Here is a 16,976-nt window from a genome sequence, read left to right as displayed (position 1 = left end):
TACTTTTGGTTTTACTTCCCTTTCTTTTGTGGTCAAATTCACAAAAAACCCTCTGAAACCAGGTCCTTAAATTTAGTATCTGTATTTTTTCTATGTATTTTAATATTTCAGGTTGTGTTTCCCAGTCTTTAGTCCATTTTGAGTTAATTTTTGTACATGATATCAAGTACCAGTCTAGTTTCATTCTTTTAAATGTGGCTTTTCAATTTTTCCCAACACAATTTACTAAATGGTAAAGAGATTTTTTTTTCTATAATTAAATACTAAATTTGCCTTTAAGAGCTGAAAGCTAAGGTGTTTAGAGACATAATCATCTTATTTAACTTTTGTTATGTGCTATAAGTAAGGAAAAACTTTTGTTTGTGTGTATAAACTTTTCCTGGAATTAATCTCAGTTAAGAATTATCAAATTAAATCCTTCTATAAGAAACAATCATGTAGAACACTTTTAATAAAAAACAAAAATAAAACAAACAAACAAAAAAAAAACACAGAGAAATACTGTCTTATGAGTCTTGCATTGACCTGTAAAGACTAAACAACTTGCATTAAGCTGAACCTCTTGATGCTGAACTACACTTTAGGGCACTAAGATAACAGAGTCCTAGACATTTACTTTAAAATGACCTAAGAATATGAAGAAAAAGCTTGGGAAGACCAGATATTTTCCCTATAGTGTGTCTCTGTCATCATTGTTTAAGTTATTGGCTTATGAACTGTTTGTCACTGATTTATATTACAAGTAACTTTAAAATAAATAGTTTATCTCTCTCAGTTAAAATGATTGTTGCATGTTTTAAATATTATATGTGGCCTGACTTTGACTCTAGGTTGCTATTGACAACCCTGTGCTAATAACACCTTCATTGTGACTCTACTTTCACTTCTAATAAAATAGGATCATTTATTCATTCATTCAACGTATATTTATTGCTAATTACACCTGTCAAGATAGGATGGGTTATGCTGTGGTCATAAACTCCCTAACTCTCAGTGGCTGCACACCACAAGTTTACTTTCCTGTCCTGCAAATCCAGCTCTGAGTTTGGGCAGTTCTCCAGAACAGCTGTCCTCCATGTGTACACTCAGCATTCCAGGCTGCTTCAAACTTTTGGCACCTCCACATGAGCATGAGCTTCTAAGATCTTCACACAAGGAAGAAAAAGAGGCTGAAAGGCAAAAGTCAACAATTAAATGCAGCCACCTAAAAGTAATGTGCAGAATTTTCACTCACAGTTCTTTGACAAAGCATGATATGTCTGCCCCTAACTTCAGAGTATTAGGAAAGCGCATATCCCACATGTGACAAAAGAAGAATAAATTGGCTCTCATTGGGGAGTAAACTCACTCACCACAATCACTCTCAATGTGTCAGATGCTGTTCTTAATATAGCAGATAGAGCAGTGAACAGAAAAGTCTAAATCTTTGAGCCTCATGGATCTAAAATTGTAGTAATGGTCATGTGGGCACAACGTATATAGACAATAAACAAATAGAAATATACAATACATCATAGAGTGCTAAGTGTTGTCGGGATGAGATATGTAGTCTAATGGGTAGAATATAAAAGAATAAAGGTGGAAAAAGATGCTTATGATTTCCATTATGTCATTGGAAGGCATAAAAAACTGTTCAGATAAGGAGGTGTTTGAGTAGGGACCTAAGGTAAGTAAGTCAGGAAACAATGTAGATATTTGGAAGAACGAATAGCAAATGTGAAAGTGATAAACAGATTAGAATTCAGTTTAGCATATGAAGAAGAAACTGAAGAGAGAGAAAGGATATGAACATACAGTGGTATCTGGATGGCAAATGAAAAAAATATTTCAAGGAGGAGGTTGTGATCAACTGTACTAAATGCTGGATAAATCAAATATAGGCAAGCAAATCATCAGTAATAAGGGCCATGTTATAGATATTCTAGTGGGAATAAAGGACATGTTACATGCAAATCACTGTCTAATATTTAGTTAGTAAGAATTAAACAAATATGTATAATTATTACTATTTTGAGATTGGTATTATTCTGTTGTGAAAGTTTATTTACATACCATGATTGATCCTAATGACATTCACTTGAATAGGTTTCATGAAAATCCATAGCCAGTGTTAAAAGAAAGAAGAAACAAATAGATGGAGAATGCTGATCTAAGCCTGTAATTTCCAACTGATACAAGTGCATTGAAGGAAAAGAGAAGTTATGACTTTAGAGAGAGGGCAGATTTTATATGCCCATCAAGAAAATTCTAAGTTTGTCCTTTAATGCAAGGGAGGGACACTTGAAAATAAGTGAGAGGGAAGAATAATCTCTCCCAACAAGTTATTGAAGGTTCACTCTAGCCTCCCCACCAAAGAAATAGAGAAGGGATTTGAAATATCAAAAATGGAATGTAAACATTATGATTTATTACAATAATAAAGGTAAAAATATTTAGTACTGAATTGTTAATGACAATATGTTTGAAAAAGAGATATTTGAAAAATATTTAAAAGTTAAAATCAGTTAGATTTGATAAATTTGATATATGTAAGTTAAATAGGGGTGAAGATAAAGATTCCTACATAACTTTCAAAATTCTAATAAATGTACATTATTCAATAATAATTTTACTTACCAATATAAAAATACATTAAGAAATACTGTAACTTTGGAAAGGTGTAGATGAATTCTCTTTCTGATTGATTGACTTTAACAGAGACTGGAGAATGGACAGGACAATATTGGGAGTGTCAGTTTCAAATCCAGGAAAGAAGATGTGGCCTTGATTATGGAATTAGGAGACATCAGGAAAAAAGTGGTAGCTGAAACCAATTTTTTTGAAGAAATTGTCCAGTACAGGTAGTATGATAATAAAATACAGTCAGGGATGACCTCTTAGTAAGTCCTTGCTAAGACAGGCTATCCCTTGTCAACTTCCATATTACTTAATGATTAACTCAATATTATTCTAAGAGTTTCAGTTCTGAGTCACTAAGAAAGTTGTTTGTCAATAATTGAATATTGTAGTTAACTTAAGAATAGATAATCTAAGGAAAAATGTTAGTAGACAAGTATGGCATTAAAAAAAGAGAAAATATGTGTAATGTGAAATTTAGAACCATCCTATAAATGAATAAGGGGGAAGGGATCTTATTCAAGATGATATTTAAAAATTTGGGAATCCTTCCCAATGCAGCACTATTCATTTTGTATATTAATAGGAAAATTATCTCTTCAGAATTAAAAATTATATCCATCTGTTTGTCAAGGCTTCTCTTTGGCATTGATAAGCTTATTCCATATGTCTAAAATTAGTTGTGTATTTTCTTATTGGCTAAGATAGAAAAATGCATGTCCAATTTACTGTACAATAATACCAGATACTCAGGGTATCACTGCTGTGGGATTAGTTTCTGGACTTGAAGAATAATACAGACACAGAACAGAAAAATGTGATTCTAGCTTTTAGAGTGATTTCTTCTTCTTCTTCTTTTTTTTTTTACATTTTATTGAGCGGGGTCACATTTAGAAATGAAAATGTGTAAAGAGTTTTTTTTACAATGTTAGGTAGTCAAAGAGGTGGAATATGTGGGATAAATCTTCTTTCTCTCTTGCTCTGTCTCTCTCACACATGCATGCATGCATACATGCGCATGCCAAACCAATCAGAATATTAGTTCATCTCCAGAGCAGAACTTGCCCTGAGTTAAGTAAGCCAGCTGAACAATATGACCATAATTAGGGCAGTGATGCAAAGACAAAATAAACAGTTGTCTTTCAACCTGATATCAGTCTTCATGTGCAGAGAGTTCTCACCAAGTTTTTTGTTCTATGAGCTCATTGTTGTGCTTCATGCTGGCTGAGCTTCCAGATGTCCCTGGTGTTTTGACCATTTTTTAGCTTGGGGTTCAATTGCTTTGTGAGCCACCAACACCCTCCTAATAGATTCCTTTTGCTTAAGTTAGTTCGTGTTACCTTCTGTTACTTGAAATTGAGATTTATAGCTGAAATATTATTAAATGGTCAAACATTCAAGTACTTGGTGCTCTATTGTAAATCAAAAATAGATGTAGGTACATAATTTAGTATTAAAATAAATTTTAGAGAGATGTGTAATTTTAAAAATCACAACTCACAATATTTCTCTTTGCTAAATTTGCTTCAAGGTGAAAAGGAAAGGCATCTCATGCTTTCTTCTATCAAAATATAGATTGCTTATTTACTTTTACTATTTTATAATCTAAATAAGTAATAAATAATTTAAAATGGTCCAGCCACTGCTATTCAATCATGAAGAAGCTATGGTTTCAAAACATGTGTTCTGAGATTAATTTTAATTTTTCTGTTCTCTATGAAAATCTGCTTTATTTGGAATCAGTTGCATAGCTGAGGTTCTGATTGCTTTGGAGCATCAGAGGTTCCTTGGCTATTTACAAAAGTCTCAGAATGTTTACCTGGGAGATCCAGGCAGATTTGGTAAAGAATGTATCTAAATTTGGATGATTTTCTAGAGACTTTCCTGAACTTTCCCTTTCAACAGGGATTTGTTTTCCACCTGTGTTTTGATGTCAAATTGAACTACAAAGGAATTAATTGGTATTTCACTAGCTATCATTCGTAGCAATTAACTTAAATACTGAGATAATTTTTAGTGTGTGTGGAGAAAAGTTCTCCATTCAATTACCCAATGGGTCTCAGATTTATAAACTTTAACGATATACCACATATTCCTATAAAGGAAAATAAGTTTTTGCTTAGTTGCCTGAAGGAGCAATTTTCACCCATATCTTTGAGCTTAAAACTTCTCCTTCCTGGGGTGGATTTTTGGGGAAGGGGAATGGAGGTTCCTCTTTTTGCCTAGAAGCAACATTTTAAAAGAATAATAGAGTAAAAAGTTTCTATCTTTTTATCTTCAAGTACAATGTACCACTATCTCTCTAAATTTTTTTTTTGTTTAAATACTGGGAATTATTTCACCCAACTTTGGCGGTCACTTCAGAAAACTACTAACAACATAGTATATGCAAGTGAAGATGACTTTTTAAAAATTTACTCATTATTTTAAAATACAGCTAATCAGAGAATACCCTTAGATCTAGATTTATGTGAAGAAGATAATTCTCTTTATGTGGAAAATAACTGATATATGCAGAACTCCTCTTTGTTGTGCTGATCTGTTCTCAGTTTGGGCAATCTGGAGAATTTTAGGTGGTCTCTGAACAACAAGGGCTGTATGTGGAGATAAGTTTTAAATGACTCCATCCTTACTGACAATTAAGAACAAATTTAAAAAATTTGTTAGCTTTTATTGCCTTTTTAGCTTAAAAAATATTTTCATTTTAACAAAAGCATGACTTAGTATACAATTAGCTAACAACCTCTGAAAGAAACGGAAACCAGTCTTTAATTGGTTCATAAAATTTTCTAACTTCTCAAAAATGTTAAATTTACAACAGTCAAGCCACTGTTTAAATCAGGGTAGCCAGCTGCCACAAATAAGCAAACTCTAAAATTTTAGTGGCTCAACGTGTTCTGAGATTATGTCTAATATAAGAAGCTGGTCCTCCTTCTTGTAACCGTGTCCTCTGGAAACATGAAACCACAGAGGAGCCTGGAGGATGAAGCACAGGGCTCCTAACTGACCCAGAAGTGACAAACATCTCTTCTGTTCACTTTTTATTGGTCAAAAATATTCACATAGCCCCAAATTTACTCTGAGGTTGCTTGGGAATACAAAAGAACACATGTAAAATTTTATGAGAACATGAACATCAAGAAAGCCTAACTCTCCACCAAAGCTGTTCTATGGATTAAAATACTTTCATCAAAAAGTATTTGGTACCTAACTCCACAAATGCAACTAAAATATTGCCAATTAGAGCGAATGAGAGGGAGGTGGAAATACTGAATTCAAAATTTTGAAAATATCGTGATCACTAAGTTTACCTTTATCAGCCTGGAAGAGCAACCTGTCAGTGCTTAGTCAACACCAGTAATTATATAAATACATTTTATTTTTTTATTTAACCTTTATTGTATTTTTCAATTACCATTTAATCCCCTTATACCTCCCATCCCCCAGTAATCACCCCACTGTTGTCCATATCTGTGACTCTTTTCCCTTTTGCTCAATCCCTCCACCTCCTAACCCACACCCCCTGCATAGTTGTCAGCCTGCTCTCTGGCTATCAGTCTGCCGCACTTAGCTTGTTAGTTCAGTTTGTTCACTAGATTTCATATCTGAGTGAAATCGTATGGTGTTGTCTTTCTCTGACTGGCTTATTTGACTTAGCATAATGTTCTCCACATCCATCCATACTATCACAAATGGTAAGTTTTTTTCTTTTTCCTTTCCTCCCTTCCTTCCTTCCTCCCTTCCTTCCTTCCTCCCTTCCTCCCTCCCTTCCTCTCTCTCTTCCTTCCTTCCTTCCTTCCTTCCTTCCTTCCTTCCTTCCTTCCTTCCTTCCTTCCTTCCTTCCTTCCTTCCTTCCTTCCTTCCTTCCTTTCCTTCCTTCCTTCCTTCCTTCCTTCCTTCCTTCCTTCCTTCCTTCCTTCCTTCCTTCCTTCCTTCCTTCCTTCCTTCTTTTTCTTCCTTTCTCTTTCTCAGTCAAGTAGTATTCCATTCTGTGAATGTCCCGTAAAGAAATACAATTTATACTACTGAGCTCAGATGTTTTAGAATTTGACACGTTACTTGATCTGTTTCAGTGATTTGAAATGAAATAATAGCATTAAAATAAACCAAAAAAAGGGAAATTTGGCAAGGTTCTTTTTTTTTAATAAATATAATGATCTTTTATTTAAACTTAGGATTACTCAATGACACTGTAACTCAAGCCAAGAATAATGAGTTACCCAAAACAGGAATTCCTTGATATCTGGGAATTTAAATAAATTTGAAAGATATTCTATAGACACAATTCTAATTACCTCTAGCTTCCCTAACTACTTCTTGTACTCAAAGTGATACAAATAAATATATAGAAAACTTACTTTTCTCAAAGGGAGGGAGAAGCAAGCTAACATTTACTAGGGTAATTATATACTGACACAACATACAAATCTTTTCACATAAACTTCACAAAAAGTAATACTGTTATTATCCTTCTTGTTTTAATAAATTTTAAAAAAGTGAGGCTCGGAATAAGTAATCTGAATTGAATTGGTAAAAAAATAATAAAAATAAAGGTTCTAATATTTTCTTCTGTATGGCGATAGAATATCTTGTGTACTTTACCACAGACACTCTGAAAAACAGATACTCTTTTGAATATTTTATTTTGAAATAATTATAAACTCACACATTGCAAAAAACAATAAAGAGAAGTTCTATGTATACTTCTAGCTCCTCCTAATAGTAACATTTTATGTATCAAATTAAGGAAACGGCACTGACACACTACAATTAACTAGAATTGAGGCTTTACTCAAATACCCCTCTCAAAATATAGATTATTATTAACAAAATGATCTTGTCATTTAGAAAAACAGTAAATAATCTATGACACTTTGGAGGTATGTTTTTTAATTTACTAAACCCTTTGTAATTCACCAAAGTGCTTAAAATATATAAACAACCAAATGAAGGGTAAGAGCTCAATCAGGATGTCAATGCTTTGTAGTGTCTAGGAGCACATGTTCTGCCTTAGTATGAAACCTAGTGTAAACATTTATTCTGTGACTCATTTACTCCCTTTTTAATTGAGCTATTAACTGTATATACTTGTAGGATACTAGCTATTAATAGCAGTAGAAGTCTTCAAGTTATAGATGAAAAAATGTACTCACAGAGTCAATCCAGTTAACTGAAATCCAACCACTAAGTAAATTGAAAGATGGACTTCAGTTTGGTTCTTTCCATCTGATTGCTGTTTCCACCAAGTTGTGTGTCTTCTACCCAGACAAGGAAGATAAGCGGAATAGAAAAGGCTACAACATAATTCTCACTTCACACTATACAGAGCATTTTTAGACCTGTGATTCATAGTTTATTGCTTATTTTTTGTTAATTACCCCTACTGAAAACCACAACATTTCTCCAAATATTCTAGTCAATTTTAGTCTGTTATTAATAAAATACACTACTCTAAATGGTATCCTGCTGGTCTAAAAATCACACACATTACAAAAATAATCAGGTATTAGAAACATTTTAATTTCTGGGACTAATTATATCCTTAAAAATCTGGAGTTCTGTTTAGGTAAAAGATTCCAAATTATAGTTGTCATTTACATTTTCATTTAATTATTTTCTTATATTTTAATCTTGTAAAGACTTTCTTTAGCAACAACAATAAATCACACATACGAAATGGAACAAAAACCAATTCATTATTATTAATCTAAGGTGTTGCCTAAGGTTGCTGGGATAGTAGTAGAGAGTTCCAAGTTAAAGACAAAAATGTTGCTACATATCAATATATAAACCTGAACATTTAGCATCAATTTTTCTTGGACAGACTTACTCAACCCCAGGTTTGAATTAAACATAGACTTGTTCTGTTTAAAGCCATAGTATGAAACTAAAGCCAACTTCAGTTCAAAATTACATGTTCAATATTTTTTCCAGTCATATGGGTAATTTTTATTTAATTTTTGAACATTTTCTTGAAGTAATCTTCACATTGTTTTGATAAATGTAAACATTAACTGTTGCTATTATCCTAGTTTTATTTTAAAAGAATTATATTTACTATACCTACAAATAGTTCACATGAAGCAAGAAACCTAATATTTATATTTTACGATAAATATTATGAATATCTCCTTCAGGGAAAGAAACTGTTTAGATAATCTGCTTTTTACAGAAAATCTTGCTTCTAAATCTTAAAGACTATAGTTTTTCATTTAACTTTATTATATTAGAGACAGATTTTTACTCTAAAAGTAAAAGAGTGCCTTTTAGCTATGGTTAAGAAACTTTGTTTTTTATTTGCAAAGGGGAAAAATTATGGAAGCTGTAAATAAATAATGATTGCCAAAGATCAGAGGAATTATACATAAGACCAAAGCAATTTAATCTGGTGCTTTGATACAAGTTTGTAAATAATTCAGCATAATGATAATAATGGCATCTTGAGAATTCCTAGCAACTGAATTGCCCTTGAAGGCATTAGAGGATGATTAGAAATTGAATAGTTTTAAGTCAGGAGTTAATTTTTGATTTTTTTTCAATTTGGCAGTGAAGTGTATTCTTTTAAATTGTTGCTACCCAATCTCTTTAGTGTAAATACAAAAAAATACTAATATACTAGTCCTCTGTGGAATAACAGAATCCACTTAGCTAGAGGCAGAATAGTACAGTTATTTCCCTAAGAGTCAAGAATTCAAAATCAACAGGGTTTTTTTAACTTCTCCAATATTATCCATGGACTTCTTCATCTCATTTTTCCTCATCTCCTTAGAAATATTCCTACACATTGATCCAAAAAAGGCCTGATTCTCAGACTAGAGTAAACCAATCTCTGTTCAGTGGGTCAGTTTGTCACTTTTCTAACTAGTTTAATCTTAGGCATTTTTTTTCTGGAAGTTTAGATTTTCTCATGGATAAAATAAAGAAATTGGACTCTGTGACCTCTGCGATCTCCTCTATATCTGAAAGCCTTTAGGCATAATGCTTTCTAAATAATTTTAAAAAATAAATGGCTTTTCTTTACCAGCCCCTCCCTGAGTGTTCAGCCAGCCAGACATTTACTTACTGTTCTGTAGGCCCCAAGCTGCTTCAGAAGCCCAAGCTGATTGTTGTGCAAATACCAAGTCCTTGATGCTTTACGTCAAGGAAACACCTACTCTCCCTTCAAAATCTCCTTCAATTCCCTCCTTCTAAGAAATCTCCTTATGCCAACCTTACAGGTTTCATTACTTACTCCCTTACACCAAAACTTTTACTTGTGTATCTCTGTTTTTACACCAATTATTCCATATATTGATAGTCTTTTAATATCAATCCCTAAATAAATTATGATTTCTTTAAAAATAAGACTGGTATGTTTTCTCTCTCTCCAAAAGCATTGGAATATATTGAGGTTCATTGTAAATACTCAATAAATTTCTGGTAAATGAAAGATGATTGGGTAGCTCATGAAAGCAAGAACATAAGAATGATAAAAATACTGGGAGGCCTAAGATTTTTATGGTATAAGTTCTATTAATGATGAATTTTGTATCTTCGTTTAAGCCACTTCAACTTAATGAAAATTTTTGGTTAAGTATCACTAATAATATAAACACTGCCTATGTTATTAGATTGGTTTTATAATATAGCATAATAATTCAAATTAAGTTACAAAATTTTAATTAATAACATCTTAAAACTGCAAAGATATATACCATTTTAAAAGATTATTATCATATCTGGCCAACCAGCACAATCTCATGTAACTGAAAATTTTGTGCTTTTGACGTATCAGGTGTAGATTTTTTTTCTTTAACTATCAAGAACACCTTTTACATTTGTAGGTGACAAAAAACAGATTCAAAGTTCCAGCAGAGAGATGAGTCAGTAGTAACAGAAAAGTTATAGTAGCCTTTCAAATTTCAAGATGTCCTCTAGAATGTACTTTCCAGCCAAGTCAATTAACATTGTTCTGTTCTTTGTTAAGAAATCATCTTCTGCAGGATATGAAAAAGGCTTTAGAAACATCTGATTTTACATTACTAATGAGCCATGTATGTCAGTGACTTTTTGGTTTCTTTTTTTTACTTTTTAAATTTTCTATTGTTGAATTACAATTGTCCCGATTTCCGCCCCATTACTCTCCCCTGCCCTGCCCAACGCCCCCCAAGCTCAATCCCCCTCACTGTCCTTGTCCATGGGTCCTTTATACATAGTCCTTGACCCTCCCCTTTTTAAAACTTTATTTTACATATTTAACTCCAAAATATATTCTCTATAAGAAAATGATGTTTTATACATATATATGCCTCATGTCTAATTTTTATTCTGGAATGTAATGCTCTTTTTAAGGAATGTATAGTAGATGTTCAATATTATATTAGTTTCCTGTGTATGTAGTGATATTTTACATTTACATACCTTACAAAACAATCACCACAAAAGTCCATCTGTCACTGTACAAAGTTATTGTAATATTATATAAAAAACTGAAGAACAGAAAACTTGAAGAGATTTGTTAAATTGTCTCAGGCTGACTAATGGAAAATATAAAACTCCACAATAGCCCTTCGCATTAATAGAAATGGTCAGAATGCTAAAACCCAGGAGGTCTAGCCAGAAGACACCTGCACCTTAGGGTTCCAGACACACAGCTCTGACTAATCATCCAATGTGTTTTCAATTAAATAGCACTACTTAAGCCCTGGGAGAAATAAGCCAGGTGATCATAACATGGGATTTTTAATGAGCACCAATTTCACTGTGATATTAATAATCTAAACAATAGGAACAGTTAAGGAGTTACATAAATCCATGTTTCTCATTTAAAAAAAATACACCATTTGTAAGTAATAATTTTTCTTACTCAGATGCACAATATTATGTTAATTTTAGAAATGGTTCATGGTTATGCTTAATTTATTTCTTATTTCTAATAAAAAAAGACATTCTCACAATGCTATGTAAAATGAAAGTACAAAAATAACTTAAAATAACTTTCAAGTGAGGAAATATACCTGTGTATGTGCAAAGTACAGATATAAAGATAAGTAACTATTGATGTAAACATAAATGTAGTTATAAAAACAAATATGAACGTAGATATATATCCAAATATCCATTACTGAATCAATATATAACTTTAGAAATAGTATTGAGCTCCAAGCTGCATCTCGTCTAACACTCTACTGATTCTCAAAGGCCATGTGACTTTTCAACAATGCCTCCTTACTCTCATGAACACTGTTTTTACTTCAATTGCACTCATCTATTCCCATACAGGCGACACTCTTTCTGATACATTTTGAGTATTCGTTTTCTCTAGCATCGTTAGACTAATGATGGATTACATACCAAGAACAGGTTGATTGTTCTTGACTCTGTCTGAAAGCCCACTTAACCTTAATTTCCTTCTCCTTGAAAACTTTTATAGTTGGTGTGGACTTTCTAAATGCCCAGACTTAGGCCCTAAAAATTACTGCATGGCTGTCTTTTGCGCTACATCAGAAATGTCACACCTGAGAAAAAAAATTCCTTTGTTATTTCTAGTTCACTGAAGTGTTACAAGATCTAAATTATAACCTGAATATTCCTCAAGTTATCTTTCATCACATCCCAGTATTTCTGTTGGTGGTCTTAGAAAAGTCCAGGTTATTTATTTTTAATTTACCCGAGGATATATCTATGCTTATTCTCATTTAATAATCAAGTATTTTAACCAACAGTACTGTCCATCCTAAAATATTTAAAGAAATAAGAGCAAGGTAGTTATAGAACAGCAAATAAAAAACAGTAAATTAATGAAATTTTGTATTTAACTTTGAACACAGTGTATTTTTTTCAGCAGGCTTGTCTTCCTAATTAAGAATTGCTTAGGTTAAAATTAAACCTAATTTCTCTCTTGGAAAGGAAAATTACATAATAAGGGACAACTAATGAAATATACTTTACATATATTTTTTTTGAATACCTTAGTTTTCTGACTACGAGCAGCTAAGCGTATAAATCACACACCCATTCCGATTATATAAAGTCCAGAAAAAAAGATCCAATTAGTGTTTGGTTGTGAGTCAAGTGTAGGCAGTGAGCACTTCTTTTTCTCTTTTCATAGCTCCCTCCACCCGGAGCAAAGTCATCTTGCTCAATCTTCCCTGTCTCTCTCTAACTCCTTATTTCCATCTCCATAGGGTAGGGTGAGTGAGTGGCTAGTTTGGAAAGAGAAACAAGCTTGATTAGCCTACCTCTTTTCTCTGCTCTTTGCAGGGAGGGCACACATTCTACTCTACTTCATGCCATTGGTCTTATGGGGCCATCTCTGCCCCAGGGGTGGAAAGTCTATACAGGACTGGTAGGTAAGCCTTTCTAGTTTTGAGTTTTAGTATTAGGAAGCTTCATTGTCTGCAGAAATAAGCCACCTCTCCCAATGTCTTGCTACTTCCTCTCATCTGTCTTACATAAGTTGCCTTATTTTTTCCAGGCACTCACACATAAGGATGACGGGTAATAACCTTTGAACTCTCAAATCTCAAGAGTTGAAATGTATGCTTTTATTTATTTTTAGGCAATTTGTTTGCGTTTAGAACATGAATTAAAAAATTAATCAAAAGACTGATTTAAGTCAAAACTGTGTTTATATTTATTTAGATAACTGCTTTAAAGTGCAGAATCATTATATATTCTCTACAAATGTAACAGGTACGGTGAATTAAAATACTTAGGTTTCCAGCCTCTGACTTGTCATATTCTACTTCATATTTTCAGTCTTCTTTCTCTTTCTTGCCAAACCCCAGTGTGACAAAAAACAAAAACAAACAAAACAAAACAAAACACCTTAAGAGTTCAGTTGCCTTGAGTAAACTTTAGATAGGTTTCTTAACTCTGGGCCCCTACCTCCCTTTTCTGAGAACGTTTGCTTAAGACAACTTGTAGCTTTACATTCTTTCTCTGCCCCTTTGAAAGGTAAATCTTCTCATAGTCTCTTACCCATTTTTACATCACAGAAATGTCTTTTTCTTAAGAAATCCAACACTTTGAAAAGTAATTATTGAAGGTGATAAGTTGAGTTCATCCCCCTTCCCTACTGCACCAGTCCTGAATGGTCCTTCTTGCCTGTTTAACTGGTGCTGTGCAGTTTTTCTTTTCTTAAGTGCCATGGGGAGTATTCAGCTCCCCACAGAGGCTAACATGAGCACTGTAGTGGACAGTAATAGGTAAAGTCCCTGTGGGTTTGCAGACGCATCCTACAAAATTGACACAGCTAGAATCAAACTTTGCCAGAAAGAAGAAACTGTGAGATAACCAACCATTTTTTATGAACGAGACCTGTGCACTCTCTGACACACAAATCCAGGGACTCTGTTGAGATCGGGAATCTAGAATTAATGTGTTAAGCTGAGCTCATTTCATGTAAGATTTGAAAGGTCTCACAGGAAACTTGGTTTTCTTTGGCTGAGGAGAAAAATAGCTCTCAGAGTAGAGGGAAAAAATTAGCAAAAGCACTCAGTGATTTACACCTGAACATTGACCTAGTTCACATACATGGTAGAATGGATTAGAGTTCCAAGTCTGCACTCCCTCCCTGGTAATAAATAGGGTTATATATCCATTCCTTTGGGTCATGTAATTGCAGAGGGACCTACCATTTCACAGAGTATCCATTCTAACCTCTTGACTTTGGACCTGGGCATGTGACTTCTTTGTCCAATGTATTTAACAGATGTGAAGCTAGTGGAGACTTAAACTATACTTGTGCAGTTAGGCCTGTTCTCTTTCACCTCTGCGACTACCTTAAGAGGAACACCCCTCAGGTAGACAGCTGGTATGAAGACAATGAGAAGCACCTTGGAAAAGAGCCACTCCGTTGTGTCTATTAATCATCAACAGCTGCCCAGCTGAGATCATACTAGATCAATTAAGCCCTAAGTGACATAAATATTAATGACAATTAATAAACCCTACAGATTTGGGGATTGATCATTATATACACAGCATAATTATAAGAATAACTTACTAAGAATATTTCTTTCAGAGGTCACTGTTACAATAACTAACAGACCCTTCAGCTGTTTTCCAAGAGGACTATTGTTCACTCCGTAGCTGACATTAACATGTGGGACCTCCATATTTTACACTGAATTGGAGATGTTGCATGTGGTTTACCTTTCTCAACATGATTATATAAAATGAATACACTAATTCTGGCCATAGAGTATAAAGGGACATAAAAAATTCAGGATTTAGAGAAAAATAATGAACCTCATAGCAGTTTCTAGTGGCATTTGAAAACACAAAATGAACAGGAAAGAGCAAGAGCATCAGGTGAGAGTTCAGATACCATGTTCAAATGCTGTCGTCGCTACAGCAGAGGGATCCTGAGTGACTCCATGAACCTTTCCAGACCTCTGTAAGCTCTATCACCATGTTATATTCCAATCCTAGAGAACTACAAGTGAAGGATTATTAAATATTTACTCACATTGTATACAAATACATTAAGTAAAGAACATAAAAATATATTTGTATATACATATCTGGTACAATAATTTTTCACATTTTTCCAAATATATTAAGCATGACTCGAGAGAGAGAGAGAGAGAGAGAGAGACAAAGACCAAGCCAGACATACACATACAGATATTTTGATGGTTACACAGACAGGGTTCCAAGACAAGTGGCAGAGAGTGCAAGAAGGGTAAAATTGGAATTTATAAAACTTAAATTATATTCTTGGTTCAATCACAGATGAGGTTTGTGACCTTTTATATATCTTAATGTCTTTTTTTTAAATCATTCTATTATAGTTGTGCCAATTTTTCTCCCTTTGCCCTTCTCCACCCAGCCCACCCCTCCACTCCTACAGTCAATCCCCACAACTTTGCCCCTGTCCATGGGTCATGTATATATGTTATTTCACTAGTCCCTTCCCCTTCTTTCCACCATTATCCCCCTCCTCCTCCCTTTAGCTGCTGTCAATCTGTTCCATGTTTCTATGTCCCTGGTTCTATTTTTCTTGTTAGTTTATTTTGTTCATTATATTCCTCTTATAAGTGAGATCATATAGTATTTGTCTTTCACCACCTGGCTTATTTCACTTAGCATAATATTCTCCAGTTCCATCCATGCTCTCATAAAAGGTAGGAGTTCCTTCTTTCTGCTGCGTAGTGCTCCACTGTGTAAATGTACTGCAGTTTTTTGATTCACTTATTTACTAATGGGCACTTAGGCTGTTTCTAGGACTTGGTTGTTGTAAATAGCACTGCTATGAACATAGCGGGGACATAGTTCTTCTGAATTGGTGTTTTGAGATTCTTAGGGTATATTCCCAGCTGTGGAATTGCTGGGTTAAAAGGCAGTTTTTTATATTACATCTTAATATCTTGATCTGTTTTCTCTCCTATAAAAACAACAATAATCAGAACTGCTCAGACTATTTTATCCTCTCCCTTGAAAGCAACTGAGGTAACATTTGTTTATGTGCTTTGTAAATCAAAGGCAGTAAATTGGTATTATTTTTAACAAGAAGAATGCGATATAGCTCAGATGCAAAGTACCACTGGCACATTTTTCTGTAACCATTTTTTTTCTAAGAAAAAATCAAATTTTTCTAAGTTATTCTACATTCAAGGGCAAAAAATAAATCCTTCCAGAACTATTTTGTTAGAAAGGAAGATACTTCCCTTTTTCTATATAGTACAGTACTCGCAATAAAATTTATATATATAATATTGAACTTAACATCTTTCATCCTTGAAATTACAGCCACATTAAGTTAGGCTAAAAATAATCCAATTCAAAAAAGAAAAAGTAACTAGAGACTCCACAAACAAGACTAATATGCATTATGAGATGTTTTTCCCTCAATTTAATCAGAATTCTACAGATTGTACTCTAAAACCCACAATGTTATTTTCCAATCAGAGTTACTCGTTATAATTATTTGCAAATGATTTGATTAGAAATAATTCCCTGTTCATGGAGAAGCTTATAATATAATCACTATCCAATTTAAAAAAGACCAATGAATACAAGTTACATGAGAAGACTCTTTCACTGAGATACTGCTGATAAATTTGGTCTATTCTCTAATCTTATATTTTCATTTTGAATTAGGAAATATTAAACAGCTAAACTTTTAAAGTTAATGTTATTGCTTGTTATATGAACTGTTTTATTTGCAAATTCACAGGGAACATCTGGTTATGGAAGCATTTTCTCTGGGAACGTGTTTTAACATAATCCCACGTGAGTTACAGGAGATACAAACTGTCACATGAACCTGTGATGCAACCACAGATTTCAGAGATAAACAGGGATTCTTAGGTGGTTATTTTCACTATGACATATTTTATACACATAAGTGGACAAATTCAACTTGTTTCCAG

This window comes from Pteronotus mesoamericanus, unplaced genomic scaffold (genome assembly GCF_021234165.1).
Source record: "Pteronotus mesoamericanus isolate MK-2021 breed Mesoamerican mustached bat unplaced genomic scaffold, CSHL_Meso_final scaffold_85, whole genome shotgun sequence".
NCBI lineage: Eukaryota > Metazoa > Chordata > Mammalia > Chiroptera > Mormoopidae > Pteronotus > Pteronotus mesoamericanus.
Note: the sequence above shows the minus strand (reverse complement) of the source record.